This window comes from Pelmatolapia mariae, linkage group LG23, assembly GCF_036321145.2.
Source record: "Pelmatolapia mariae isolate MD_Pm_ZW linkage group LG23, Pm_UMD_F_2, whole genome shotgun sequence".
NCBI lineage: Eukaryota > Metazoa > Chordata > Actinopteri > Cichliformes > Cichlidae > Pelmatolapia > Pelmatolapia mariae.
In genome coordinates, this window is record NC_086246.1 from 28,605,726 (window position 1) to 28,620,848 (window position 15,123).

Genomic DNA, 15,123 nt, shown 5'->3' on the forward strand with positions numbered 1-15,123 from the left:
CAAAGGTGAGGAGATGAGGAAAACATGGCGGAAAAAAGAAAGAAAACATATCATTTTCACAGTGAATGGGAGGAAGAGTTCTTTTTTACCACTGTGAAAGATTCATGCGTGTGTCTCATTTGCGGGGCGACTGTGGCAACGGCAAAGCGGCACAACGTGAAGAGACATTTCCGAACGTGTCACACAAGCTACCATGCTAACTACCCAAAGGGCAGCACACTGCGAACGGAAAAGGCCCGCGAGTTAAAGGCAGGTTTGAGCAAACAGCAGTCTTTTATCACGAGACCAGTGAAAAACTCCCTAAAAGCAACCGAAGCCTCATTTAGAGCTACACATTTCATAATTAAGAAAAAGAAGGCATTTTTAGACGGGGAGGTTTTCAAAGAAGCAATGACGATAATTGCAAAAACTGTGCTTTAAGACGAGAAATATGGAAACGATGTAATCTCCACTCTCTCCGATGTCCAGCTGGGGCCAACTACAATTGTTAGAAGAGTGTCGGCTATGTCCGGGAACTTGGCCGATCAGTTGGATCAGGATCTGGCAAAGTGCAGTTGGTTTAGCATCCAGTGTGACGAGTCCGTGGACAGCAGCAGTACAGCACAGCTGATGGTCTTTATCCGGATGGTATTTGATGGTTTCTCCACAAAAGAAGAACTTCTGACACTACTGCCGCTAAAGACAACTACGAAGGGAGTTGACATCTATAATGCGGTGAAGGAGTTTTTCGCGAAGAAAAAGGTACCGTTGGAAAAGCTGGTATCAGTGACTACCGACGGGGCTCCTGCTATGATCGACCGACATACAGGATTCATCGCTCACTGTAAAGGTGACAAAGAGTTCCCAAACTTCATGCATTACCACTGCATCATTCACCAGCAGGCGTTATGCGCAAAGGTGATCGGCTTCGAGCACGTCATGACTCCCGTCGTGAAGATCATAAACAGCATCCGCTCCAGAGCTAAACAGCACAGAACATTCAAGGTGCTATTGGAGGAGCTGTCAGCTGAATATGGTGACCTGCTACTACATACGGAAATCCAATGGCTCAGCAGGGGACGGATTTTGCTTCGTTTTTTGTCACTTTTGGGTGAAATCAAAGAGTTCATGAAATCCAAAGGGGAAGACACATCTCTGCTGGAGGACACTGAGTGGACACTTGACCTTGCATTTTTAACGGACATTACTGGGAAACTGAACCATTTGAACTGTGAGCTGCAAGGCAAAGGTAAGACTGTTGCTGACATGATAAGTGCTTTAAATGGATTTAAAGCCCAGATGAGCATCTTCTCTGTGCATTTACAGAGAAAAAAGGTGCTGCACTTTCCCTCTGTGCAGATGGTGCTGAAAGACAATGCTTCTGTATCTGAGACTTTTGACAAAGTTGCAGAAAAGTACACTCAAGTCATAAACTGACTTGGTCAAGAGTTTGAGAACAGGTTTTGTGACCTTGATCAGCTTGAGCCATGTGTCTCATTCGTTTCCAATCCTTTCATGAATGTGGACACAACATGCATTGCTGAGCAACTAAGTTCAATGTTCAGCTTGGATGCTGGACAGGTGGAAATCAAAATTGTAATATTGCAAAATGACGTCCACCTCAAAGCCTATCAGGGTGCACCAAACTTTTGGTGCCTTGTTGACACAGAAAAGTACAGTGGTGTATGCACAGGAGCTATGAAGGTTGCCAGCCTGTTTGGTTCAACCTGTCTTTGTGAATCAGCCTTTTCTGACATGAACTTCATCAAGAACAAACACAGAACACGCCTCTCTGATGCACATCTGCAAGACTCACTCAGAGTTGCGGTGTCAAGTTATACCCCAGATTACAACACACTGGTGAACAGCATGCAATGCCAGGTTTCCCACTAACAGACAAAGAAAGCCATATTAGATGTTCTCAGTGGCAACATTACAGTGTCATGTCAAAGTTGAATTTAATTATTGAAAAACAAATGTGTTTGTTAAGTGTAACATGTGATAATTTGTTTTAAAATGCTGCCAATTTGGTGAAAAGTTCTGTAAAATTTGAAAGTTGATTTTGTATGTTACATACATACAAAAATAATGTATGTGACAGTGCATGATTTGTTAAAATTTGTTAGTGGTAAGTGAAAATGTTGTAGAAGTGATCACTTCAAAATGTAAATACTTGCAGAGATTTATAGAAATATAGCGTTGCATATTGATATTTATCTGTTTCCTACCTTGTTTCCTACTTGCATTCTTTATAATTATGGTGAAAAATAATTAATATAATTAGTGTCTTTACATAGATGAATATCATTAATTATTAATGATAACACATAATTAAAGTTAAATTGAGGAAATTTGTTATTTGAGAAGTGTATGTCAAATTGGTAGCCCTTCACATTAATCAGTACCCAAGAAGTAGCTCTCACTTTCAAAAAGGTTGGTGACCCCTGGGCTAGACTATTGTGAAACAAATAGCATCTTCAAGAACATCGGATGGTCCGTGTGAGTTATTTATGTTTTACTGAATTTATTTGATTTACTTTTTCTTTTGATTTTATTGACCTATTATTATTAGTATGAATCACCCATCATTGTTACCAACATTTGCTGGAAATCTTAATAATCTCTAATTTTCCTGGGGATTTTAGCACCAGCATTGTGAAACTCTGATGCCTTACTGTCTACGTCATTTGAACAAAGGATAGATGACAGCTTGTGCCATGGCACTGCATCTGTCCATCCACAATTTACAGGAATCACTTCTTCCCTGGGTTGGACGGTTGTGCAGTGGTTAACAGTGATGCCTCACAACAGCAATGGGTTGTTGTGAGGCACTCAGTTCACATCTACCGGCTGGTTCGGTCCCTTCTGTGCAAAGCTTGCATGGGTTCTCTCCGAGTACTCGGGCTTTCTCCTACAGTCTAAGGACATGTATGACACATTTTGAGGTAAGGTATTTATTGCCAATTCTAAACTGAAAGGTTGTCTGTCTCTATGCATTAGCCCTGTGATAGACTGGTGACAGGGCGGCCTCTGGTGACCGCTAGCCTCCTGTGATGCTGAACTAAATAAGTGGAAGAAAAATTAATTGATGGGGTAAGTCTTTGTTGGTTTTTCAGCATTTTTTGTGGAGCTTTTTGTGATATTTATCTTGAAAAGAACTAGATAAATAAAATCATGTAAGAACAAAAAACACACAAAACACGTGATATGTGGTTATTTATTTATTTATTTAGATAGTTGGTTACATATCCATAGGTTACATCCAGAAAGTGACTTCTTATGTTGACAGCTTTGTAGTGAAAGTCTTGCCTGAACAGATTCACCTGATTTACTGCAATAGTCTGCAACTATCATTTGCATTCTAGGTCAAAACACACACACACACACACACACACACACACACACACACACACACACACAAAGCTCATTAATACACTAGACTGGACTGCTGCCTCTTTAGGGCCTCTAAAAGACGCATGAAGCAGGTAGCCCAGCCACCTCTCCTGCACTTCTAGCTGCTATTGTGGTAAAGCTTACATTGCAACAAACTGATATTTTCTAATTTCTTCCAATTGTTGTTCCCAAAAAGCAGTTATATTTGACCCTATGTATCCTATTGTCATTACCAAAATTAGCAACAGTCATTTCTTAATAACTGGTAAAGACATGATTGTCCACATTTCCCTGCATATAACTGCACGTTCTTTGAGGTGCATTTATATTGCATGTTACACAAACAGTGGTCTTGTAAAATCGACCAGCCTGTGTATACACAGTTGTTTGGACCATCTTCACTGCCTTTGCTTGTAAATTTCATTTTCATTTTTATGGTTTATCTTTATGCAAAATTAAAGTAAATAAAATATACTGATCCATTCCTCAGTAAGTTGAAACAGATCAACGGCACACAGTTGCAAACAAAGGTAGTTATATAAAGTGTCCAGCAGGTGTCAGACTCAGACCCAGACACAGCCAGCATCCAACAAGGTAGAGCGTCAAACCTTGCTGGACCTTTTGTAGCCCATATATTGTACCATTATGTCTGTAGCTTCTATCTATCCATTGCTAACTATTGACATCAAAACTGACATATCAAAAAAGCATTTTTAATGAAATAGTGAAGATCTCAAAACTCTGAGCAAACTGTGGTCTCTTGTAAAAATCCAGTGGCGTTTGTGCAGAGATAAGCAGCTTTTGTACACATAGATATTTGGACTCTCTGCACCACTGTTGCTTTTTGTTGCTTTTTAAAAGTCTAGCATGATTAAACTCTGTCACCAGAGATGACGTGTGTTGCTATGCAAACTTCACAGAGATTCTGTGATTGAACAGGGCGGCCACTGCAAGTAACACATTCCACAGTTGGCCAACTTCAAAATGTGTCCAGTGTCAAACATACGAACTTGTGTGACCTGTCACTGCTAAATCATTTTTTATGCAGTTTAGCAATAAATTAACAACCTGTTTGCTCAATGGTGTGTGTTCTGTGCTACATTAAAAATGCTGCTTGAATGTACATCAGTTTCATGTACAGTTTGATGTATAGTTTGAACTATAATCCTACAGGTATCACAGACATAAGGAATTAATTGATACTAGCATGTGTTAGGATGGAAAATTTTAACATATCACTCAAATCTAATAAAAATAGATGTTCTTTTAGTGCATGCTACAAAAGACAAAACAGGAAATTTTGTCATGCGTTCTAAATGTCAGAAAGAGAAATTGGTTTCCTGGGACCTCCCCCAACTAAGCAAGAAATTTAATGATGATATTTGACTTGGATTTTATTTTAACTGGGTTTTTATTTTTAAATCTGCCATAATTTGTAGTGTGATTCTTTCCCTTGCCTGAGAAAATCACACACTGTGTATTTAATAGGCCTAACTGATTCACTAACTGAGCACTTACTGTAAGACACCTACTTGTTCTAGAGTTACACTGGTTTGCCTTTCAGATATTGTAGTGAGAGTAAAAGAAAAACTGAAAAAGCAGCCTACTCATCCATTTGTGGAACATGATTATTTCTATTTACAGTAAAAGAACCAAATTCTGTCACAACATAGTTCAATATCTGTTTACTCATCATGAAGCACAACAATTAAAACATTTTGGGAACTGAGTGAAATGAGAGTATATCATTTTAAAAGATATTCTACCAGAACCAAAAGATTAGCATTATATCAATAGAAAGAAAAAAGAAAACAAACAAAAAAAGCTTGAAAATAGTTTCATTTTTAGGAGTATACGTATGTTGTTATTAATTATGTTTTATTTTTCCAGTATGTATTTATGTAGGACTTATAACGCCTGGATTCTGCTGCACAACTCAGTTTTCAGTCTAAAATTGCAGGACAAAAAGCTGACCTAAGTGTAATAATAGTACTAAACTTAATTCCTCCCTCTTCAGCCTGACTTTTTATTAATTTTGAAATATAGACATTACTCTAATCTCGTTTGTATTTACTTATGTCATTTTATCTACCGGAGTTTGCTTTCTATGTTCATTGTTTTGATGTTTTCAAATCTACCCAGCACTCTTTAATTTTATCAAGTGTCCCCTTACCACAGAAAGAAAGAAAAGAATCAAACACACCACAAGGAGCAAAACAGAAATTGAAAATGGAAATGAACAACCAAAGTATAGCAACCACAATTATTAAAGGGTAATTCAAATTAATTTTGCAAAATTGCTCAATAGCAAATAAAATTAAGTTTTTCCTCACAGTTATGAGCCCCCCAGACACCTCCAGTATTATATACAGTTGCAGCAAGAGCTGCAGTATCTCTCCACAAAGTATTTGCTAAAAAATCAGAAACACTTCCAATAAGAGACGTGCCAGAAGAAGCCGAGGTTGTGTCACTGGCCAACCATTCCATTGCCTGTAAGGCTGCACACTCTGCACTCTGGACTTCTGGACATGTTGGTTTTACCCCTTGACCCCAAGATGCGTAGCGCAGCTCCAGCCCATCTACCCACAGCCAGTCTTTAAAGAAGAAATGCAATCCAATCCAGAAGGGACCGGTGGTGTTTTGCTTTTTCAGTTCTCTCTGTATCAGCAACATCTCGGTCACTGATGCCACACTGGCGAGGTCATTGTAGCTCTTTCTGCAGTACTCGAGAGCTTCCTCCCAAGTCTTTTTCTCATTCACCACTTTTGGACTGTAGCAGAAGAAGGGTCTTCTATCACTTCCTTTTCCATCATTCAGTCCATTGCCATCGATATAGCCATTTGTATCTGAATTGCCATTGTCGGGTTGGCTATATGCCCAAGCAACCTCCATTGGTCCACCTCCTGACCAGGTCCAATTCTTTGTGCCTGAAATTCTTTGCAGTCCTACCCAGGCAAGGTCTGGGGGGTTTATCATCTTCTGAAGTTTGTTCAAGTCCTGTTTATTACTGACAGGGGCCAGGTCTGTGTAGCTTTTCCGACAGTAATCCTGAGCTTCATTCCAAGTCTTCTGATCTTTGATGTAAATGTACTTACTAAAAGTCCGAGACAAACTCAACAGGAACAGGATGTAAGTGAAGAGTCTGTCCATTGTTCTCTTGGATTTAAAAAGATTTGGGAAATCTGTTCTGGAGCTGTCACCTTTTATGCTTGTCCTTCAGACATGCATTTGCATATAGGTCGGCCCTTTCATTCTCTGAACCACACAATAATCACAAGCTGAGTGAGAAACCACAGCTGCTTTAACGTTCTTCTTTTTTGACAGCCCATAAAACTGCTTACAGGGCCCCGAACCTGTCCCAGCATTAAATAAGCAAGTAAAATAGGTAGCTAAGGCTGTATAAAAAAGACTTAAAGCATTTTAAGTAAATTCACAGAAATTATTTTTAACCACACAAATATCTCCTGACATGGGGGTCAGAAAGGGGTAATTTTGTTAGTTGGTGTTGTTATAGGGGTTCCAGAGTTAGGAAATAATATTACTACTACTAATAATAATAGCCTTTTGAAACATACACAGACAGACATAAATCCAAAGGTTCTTGGAAGAGGACGCCCGAAACAAATTTAAGAATTTGCTTAAGGCAAAGCACAAGGGATGGGCGGCAAACAAACAAACCATATTATTCTGCAGTGAGAGCAAGTCGTTTTTTATATTGTCATAGCATTTCACTGGAAAATAAATAAAGAGATAAAGAGAAATTATTTAAGGAGAAATTGAAGCCATATCACTTCAGTTCAAGTTAACTTCATATACATAGGTGCAGAGCAGAATATTGTTTAATATAGGGTACCCTCACAATATTGTAAGGTCTCTGCTATAATTGTAGGGCATTATAATATAAATTGCCTTGCACAGATATATATATATTAGGGGTGCAACAATACATGTATCGGTATTGAACCGTTCGATACAGTGCTTTCGGTTCGGTACGCATATGTATCGAACAATACAAAATTTTTAATTTATTTTATCAACTTTTCTTCTGACGATGCTGTCTGTGTTGAGAGCTCAGTGGATCTGCGTTTCACTACTCTGCCTAGGCTGCACTGTCGAGCGCAGAGTGCTCTTGTGTGTGTGTGTGTGGGGGGGGAGCTAAGCTCGTTGCAACATGGCAATTGCCTCAACGCTACCCGAAATTGAGCCTCCCCCACCCTCATTCAGATCTGGCGTTTGGAACTATTTTGGTCTTCATGTGAAGTATGACCCTGATGGTAAGCGCGTCATGGACAAAAGTAAAACAGTATGTCGGATGTGCCACGCAATGCTCAATTACATTGGTGGGAACTAGTGCGTAGCGCAGTTTGCTCGTTAACGTGTTGACGCCGTCCAGCCCCACGCACGGGGCGATCCGTGGTAACTCGTTAAAGGAGATTTGCCGCGTTATGGCGTTAACGTCATTTTAACGAGATTAGCGCTGACAGCACTAGTGGGAACACAATGAATATGACTGCACATTTACGCCGACATCATCCTAGTGCAAAGACAAGTGGAAGCAGACAAATACAACAAGCACGCATGCTACAAACTTTACCTGAGTCATTGTTAGCACATGATTCTCCTTATGGGGACCTGATATGTTTAATATGCTGCTGAGAATATACCCCAGAAAAAGCGTATAGTATGGCTTTTATTTTGGAAAGAGCCATTTCTCTGTAATAAACTCTTTTTCCAAAGATGAGTGATTTTTTGATCAGATAGATATTTTTTTATTATTATTATTATTTTCTTGTTTCAGCAACATTAAATTTAAAAACTGTACTTTTGAGTTAAAATATATATTTATAATTTTAATAAATGACAAATTAAAAAGGCATGAGCATTTTTTTGTATCGAAAAAATATCGAACCGTGACACCAAAGTATCGGACCGAACCGTGAATTTTGTGTATCGTTGCACCTCGAATATGTAAAACAAAAAACACCCATCTCGCCCCTGCGGGCGGTTTTATCCTTCAAGCTCGGGTCCTCTACCAGAGGCCTGGGAGCTTGAGGGTCCTGCGCAGTATCTTAGCTGTTCCCAGGACTGCGCTCTTCTGGACAGAGATCTCCAATGTTGTTCCCGGGATCTGCTGGAGCCACTCGCCTAGCTTGGGAGTCACTGCTCCTAGTGCTCCGATTACCACGGGGACCACCATTACCTTCACCCTCCACATCCTCTCGAGCTCTTCTCTGAGCCCTTGGTATTTCTCCAGCTTCTCGTGTTCCTTCTTTCTGATGTTGCTGTCATTCGGAACCGCTACATCAATCACTACGGCCGTCTTCTTCTGTTTGTCTACCACCACTATGTCCGGTTGGTTAGCCACCACCATTTTGTCCGTCTGTATCTGGAAGTCCCACAGGATCTTAGCCCAGTCATTCTCCACCACCCTTGGGGGCATCTCCCATTTTGACCTCGGAATTTCCAGGCCATACTCGGCACAGATGTTTCTGTATACTATGCCGGCCACTTGGTTATGGCGCTCCATGTATGCCCTGCCTGCTAGCATCTTGCACCCTGCTGTTATGTGCTGGATTGTCTCAGGGGCATCTTTACACAGCCTGCACCTGGGGTCTTGCCTGGTGTGATAGACCCCAGCCTCTATGGATCTTGTGCTCAGTGCTTGTTCCTGTGCTGCCATGATTAGTGCCTCCGTGCTGTCTTTCAGTCCAGCTTTGTCCAGCCACTGGTAGGATTTCTGGATATCAGCCACCTCCTCTATCTGCCGGTGGTACATACCGTGCAGGGGCCTGTCCTTCCATGATGGTTCCTCGCCTTCCTCCTCTTTCTTGGGTTTCTGCTGCCTGAGGTATTCACTGAGCACGCTGTCAGTTGGGGCCATCTTCTTGATGTATTCGTGGATGTTTCTTGTCTCATCCTGGACTGTGGTGCTGACACTCACCAGTCCCCGGCCTCCTTCCTTCCGCTTAGCGTACAGCCTCAGGATGCTGGACTTGGGGTGAAACCCTCCATGCATGGTCAGGAGCTTTCTTGTCTTTATGTCAGTGGCTTCTATCTCCTCCTTTGGCCAGCCTATTACCCCAGCAGGGTACCTGATCACGGGCAGGGCGTAGGTGTTGATTGCCCAGATCTTGTTCTTACCGTTCAGCTGACTCCTCAGGACTTGCCTGACCCTCTGCAGGTACTTGGTGGTTGCAGCTTTCCTAGCGGCCTCTTCATGGTTCCCATTCGCCTGCGGGATCCCCAGGTACTCGTAACTGTCCTCTATGTCTGCAATGTTGCCTTCTGGTAGTTCGATCCCCTCAGTTCTGACTACCTTCCCTCTCTTTGTTACCATCCGACTACACTTCTCCAGTCCGAACGACATCCCGATGTCATTGCTGTATAGCCTGGTAGTGTGGATCAGTGAATCGATGTCTCGTTCACTCTTGGCATACAGCTTGATGTCATCCATGTACAGGAGGTGGCTGACAATCGCTCCGTTTCGTAGTCGGTATCCGTAGCCAGTCTTGTTAATGATCTCACTGAGGGGGTTCAGGCCTATGCAGAACAGCAGTGGGGACAGAGCATCTCCTTGGTAGATCCCGCACTTGATGGTGACTTGTGCTATGGGCTTGGAGTTGGCCTTAGTGTTGTACGCCACATCCCCATTGAGTTCCTGATGAAGGCTCTTAGGGTCCTGTTGATCTTGTACAATTCTAGGCATTCCAGTATCCAGCTGTGGGGCATTGAGTCATAGGCCTTCTTGTAATCAATCCAGGCTGTGCACAGGTTGGTCAGTCTGGTCTTGCAGTCTTGGCTGACTGTTCTGTCTACCAGTAGCTGGTGTTTTGCGCCTCTGGTATTCTTGCCAATCCCTTTCTGTGCCCCGCTCATGTATTGACCCATGTGCCTGTTCATCTTAGCCGATATGATGCCTGACAGGAGCTTCCATGTAGTACTGAGGCAGGTTATTGGTCGGTAGTTGGATGGGACCGGTCCCTTCTTGGGGTCCTTGGGGATCAGGACCGTCCGACCTTCGGTTAGCCATTCCGGGTGTCTCTCATTAACTAGCAGCTGGTTCATTTGTGCTGCCAGACGCTCGTGGAGTGTAGTAGTCCAGTAGGCGTGAACCATGTCGGGCCCTGGTGCTGTCCAACTCTTCATACTGGAGACCCTTTCTTGGATATCTGCCACTGTGATGGTTACTGGACCCTGTTCAGGGAGGTCGTTATGGTCTGCCCTCAGATCCACTAGCCACTGAGCATTGCCGTTATGGGTTGCGTCCTTCTCCCATATGCTCTTCCAGTATTGCTCCGTCTCCAGTCTTGGTGGTGCTGTTCTCTTATTGTTCCCTTGCCACTGAGAGTACACCTTTGCTGGTTCTGTGGAGAACAGCTGGTTTATTCTCCTGCCTTCTATCTCTCTGGTGTACCTTCCCAAGCGGCTGGCCAAGGCTGTGAGTCTTTGCTTGGCAGTTTCCAAGGCCTCAGCTATGGACAGCTTGCTGTATTTCTTATGCACCTTCTTTGTCGCGCCTTTCTGCAACTCCGTTAGTTGGCTAACCTCCCTCCGTGCTACTTTGATCTTGCCCTCTAGCCTCCTTCTCCAAGGAGGGTACTGCCCCTTGTGGCTGTTCAACTTGTAGCCAAGCATCTCACTGATCACTGCTGCCGTATTGTAGATCAGCTTGTTAGTGTCGGTAATCGTGGCTGTAGGTATCATCCGTAGTGCTGCATTAATATCATCTAGCAGACCTTCTGAGGGTACTTCACGTAATCTTGGTAACCGGCTACGGGGGATCCAGGTTTCAAGCTTGACCATGATCCTATCTTTCAGGTCAGTTCCTCTTGCACTCAACGATCCTCCTCCTATCGCACTTGGGGCTATGTACCCAATCTCGGGTGGGGGTGATGACCTGGCCCCCCTGACCTGGCGTCCTGACTCCTCCTTGCCGTAGCATTTATGTTGTACCTCGTCAATCTCTAGCTGTTGTACCTCGTCAATCTCTAGCTGTGAGAGCAGTCCCTTCTTTCGAATGTTGGAACACTGAGCTACTAGTTGTTTCGCTGTCATTGTGGATGTTGGGTATCGAAGAATCCATAGGTCCCTCATCCTATTCATGTAACCCCTTCCGCCAGGGTTACTTGCGTAGTAGCATTCCAACAACGCCCTGTTTTCGTCTCTTGCCCACCGATGCCTTCTTGTTCCAGTAGCCCACTTGTCGTCAGGGTGCCCTGGTTCCTCAACACCTGACGCGGACCTTGTTGAAACTAAAACAATGAACATAGAACACAAGACCCCTTCAAAGTAAAACAGGAACCATAATACATAGACATGACATGAGTTATAAAACTTGAAACACAGGACAGACAACGATATGGACTTAACATGGTGGACTGACATGGCATCCGAAGGGCGAGGAACACAGGGGTGAAAACACAAGAGGAACCTAATAAACAGAAGAACTAACATGGCAACTTAGAATGAGCTTTTGGATCACTAGATGAACCTAACCTAAATAATGAAAACAAAATACAAGGACTCTCAAATCTTAGCTAATAATAGCAACAACAAAAAGTTAGCATATCTTCAATACTACTATAAGAACTCAACAATACATGAACTCAAAATGCTTGGTCAGAGACCCAGCCCATGACACCATCCCAGCCACTCTTTTTGTTTGAACAAGCAAGCAGAGCATGCTACTTAACTCAAAGTCCACCTTTTTCCATCTCAGTTCTTGCAACGAGCAAACCAGGAATACTGGTCCAGTCCTATAACTGTTGTAAATTCTCAATAACCCTTCCTCAGCAAGTTCTGATGATCAAAAATTTGGGTCCTAACTAACAATTAGGTATGTTTTCAAAACTCCAATTGACTGGAAGTTGACAAATGACCAAGATTCTCAAAGTCATGAACAGCAACTTCTCAGTTATTCCCATGACTATACATTTGTGCTGACAGGACTACTCGTTCTCCTTATAGTGTACTGACTCATTTACATTTTACATCAAGGTGATGCTCCTTGTGTGTCTACTTCACCTTTTTCAAGTCCCATGGACAACTACTTATTTGAAGACTGGGGATTAGGAGGTAGACTGGTTTACAAACACTTCCACCTTTGGATGCAGTGGTGGGTCCTGATCTTGTTTAGTAGCAAATAAAATTCCAACCCTGAAACACTAGTACATGGATCACATTGTAAACGTAACCCACCCGAGGTTTGCAGAATGCTGAAAAGTAGGTAGGACCACTTCAGTATTCTGAAAGTCAAGCAGCCAAGCCTATCCTAGCAGCCATAGGGACACTCTGAACAAGTCTCCGGGCTAACACAATGAGTAGGACAACCATCCATACTCACATTCACACCTAGCAACAATTTAGATTGACCTATTTACTGACACAAAAATAACAGAAGGACAGAGGCTCACATACCATTAGGGGAGATTAGAAGAGGGCATGGCAGGGGACAGAGGGGACTGACGAGACAGAAGAAGCAAAACTGAACAAATACAGATGAGCCAGGAGACTATCAAAATAAAACAGGAAGAAACACACACTGACACTCAGATGGCTATGTAGGCTTGACACTGGGACTGGGGATAAACAGACATGGAGACCTGAAGGGAGAAAACAGACACACGTACATGAAAGAATAATGTATATACTTATACTCAGGAACTACAACATAATTAACTTATTCTTTCATACAAACAAATAAGTCCAAAACCATACTCAACAACCTGTGCCAGCGGTGCATGGACCATGACACCGAACCATTGTGCTACCTTTTCTTCTAAACATCTTTCACTTAAATTATGTTCTTTTCAGTGCAATCTGGAAATACAGAAGAACCGATGAAGCCTAAGGTCAATGACAACAAGCACAATAACCAAATTTTAAAAATTTGCATGAGGGTTGCTTAGGCTCACAAGACACAAACAAATTATATTTTTGGTTGACAGGACAAAGTTGTTTTCATGTTACATCATCGTATTTGGAGAACAAATGAAGATGACAAGAGAACAAATTTAAGCTTCATCCTGTCAAAATGTTTATCATGCACTGACTAAACTAGTCTCTGGGGATCCCACAAATAAGTTTAATAAGTCCAAGAAGCAAATATGAAAATAATAATAACAGAAAAAAGTTTTTTTCTCAAAGCATTGTTAGTTAATAATGTCATCTGAAGAAAACAAATGCCATTATTATTATTATTTTTGCAGGGTTACAATTAATCCAAAATACTCTTTAGTAGTAGAGCTCTTCAGCCTCCACCCTCTGAGGGTGAGCCCAACCACACAAGGATCCTCATTTCTGCCTCCTGTATATGCAGTTTTATTCTTTTAGTCACCACCCACTCTTTTTGTTAGCCCGGCAACTTGTGCAAGGATAGGCTTCAGCCTCCCTAAACCAGAATTTAATAAATAAAAGAAAATGGATGGGCAAGTCAAAGCAGAAATAGAAAACAAAAAAATGACATCATTGGGAACAAACTCATCAACAAACTCACATATTTATCAGCTTTCAAACCCCAAAAAGTCAGCTGTTGACAGTGTTTGAATAAGATTCATCATTCCTATATGCAGATTTACAGATAAATCATAAAAAATCAATCAATCAATAAATCAAAGTGAGCCACTACATACAATGCTCTGTGAGCAAGCCAAAAAATAAGTCTGTCATCCAAGCAGACTGTTTATTAGGAATGTAGTGGTTTGTTAAATAAATGCACAACCAGCCAACCCAGAGATATAATCTCAGTGAACTGTGAACAAACTCTCCTCTGTTCACAGTTCACTGCATTAGACCATCATGCCATGAGTCACACCCTGTTAATCCTCGCCATGATTAACAGGGAGGATTAACAAGCAGCCACGAGTCCCTTGTTGAAATCAACCTTGCATTCAACGTCTGGTTTGGTGGTGAGCATGTCTGGGATTATGATGTTGAACGGTGAGCTGTAGACCACGAAGAGCATCCTAACGTAGCTTTTCCTGTTGTCCAGATGGCTCAGCGCTCTGTGAAGGGTGACGGTGATGGCATCCTCCATGGACCGATTTGCTCTCTAGGCAAACTGGTGGGGGTCGTTACTTAGTTACTTTTTTAAAACATGATACCTGAATAGGTAATAAAGCAATAGATCTTTCAGCCCAATTCTACTTTTTCTGCATAATCCATCATATAAAATGTAATCAAATAAAAAAGTCTCTTTTTAAAACTTGCTTTATTAGTTTGAGTCTTTTAATGTTATGCATCAAGCAAAAATTAAACTATATGCAAGATTCACTGACTGGATAAAGTTGTTTAACATTTAAACCTATTTTCTGCATATTCCAGCGTATAAAATAAAATAGTTTTTTGTGTTTACATCACTCTTTCAAATAGATGCAAGTAAAACACAGCAGAAAATAAATAAAATCAAAGACTCAGCGGTCCTGTTGCTCTTAAATCTATTTTCACCTGTTTAGCAGGAGTGGGGCAGGCGGAGGTTTACCCTGGTGCAGGTGTGCTGCAGTGGTCATGTCAGTGGAAGGATCCGGGAGTTTCTCTGTGAAGTTCACATTCCCGTGGCAGCGTACTCGGTGCTTGCTCAGAAGTTTAGGGGTTTTTTCACTGTAAAAAGAAGTTTTCTTCCCACGCAGTGAACAGCAGACGCTAATGTTTTTGTCACTTTTTACGGAATCAAACTCAAAGTAAGGTCAGTACTTCCACACTTTAAACACTGCACGGTCATACTCTCTCCCGCACTCGTTATATTATCTATTT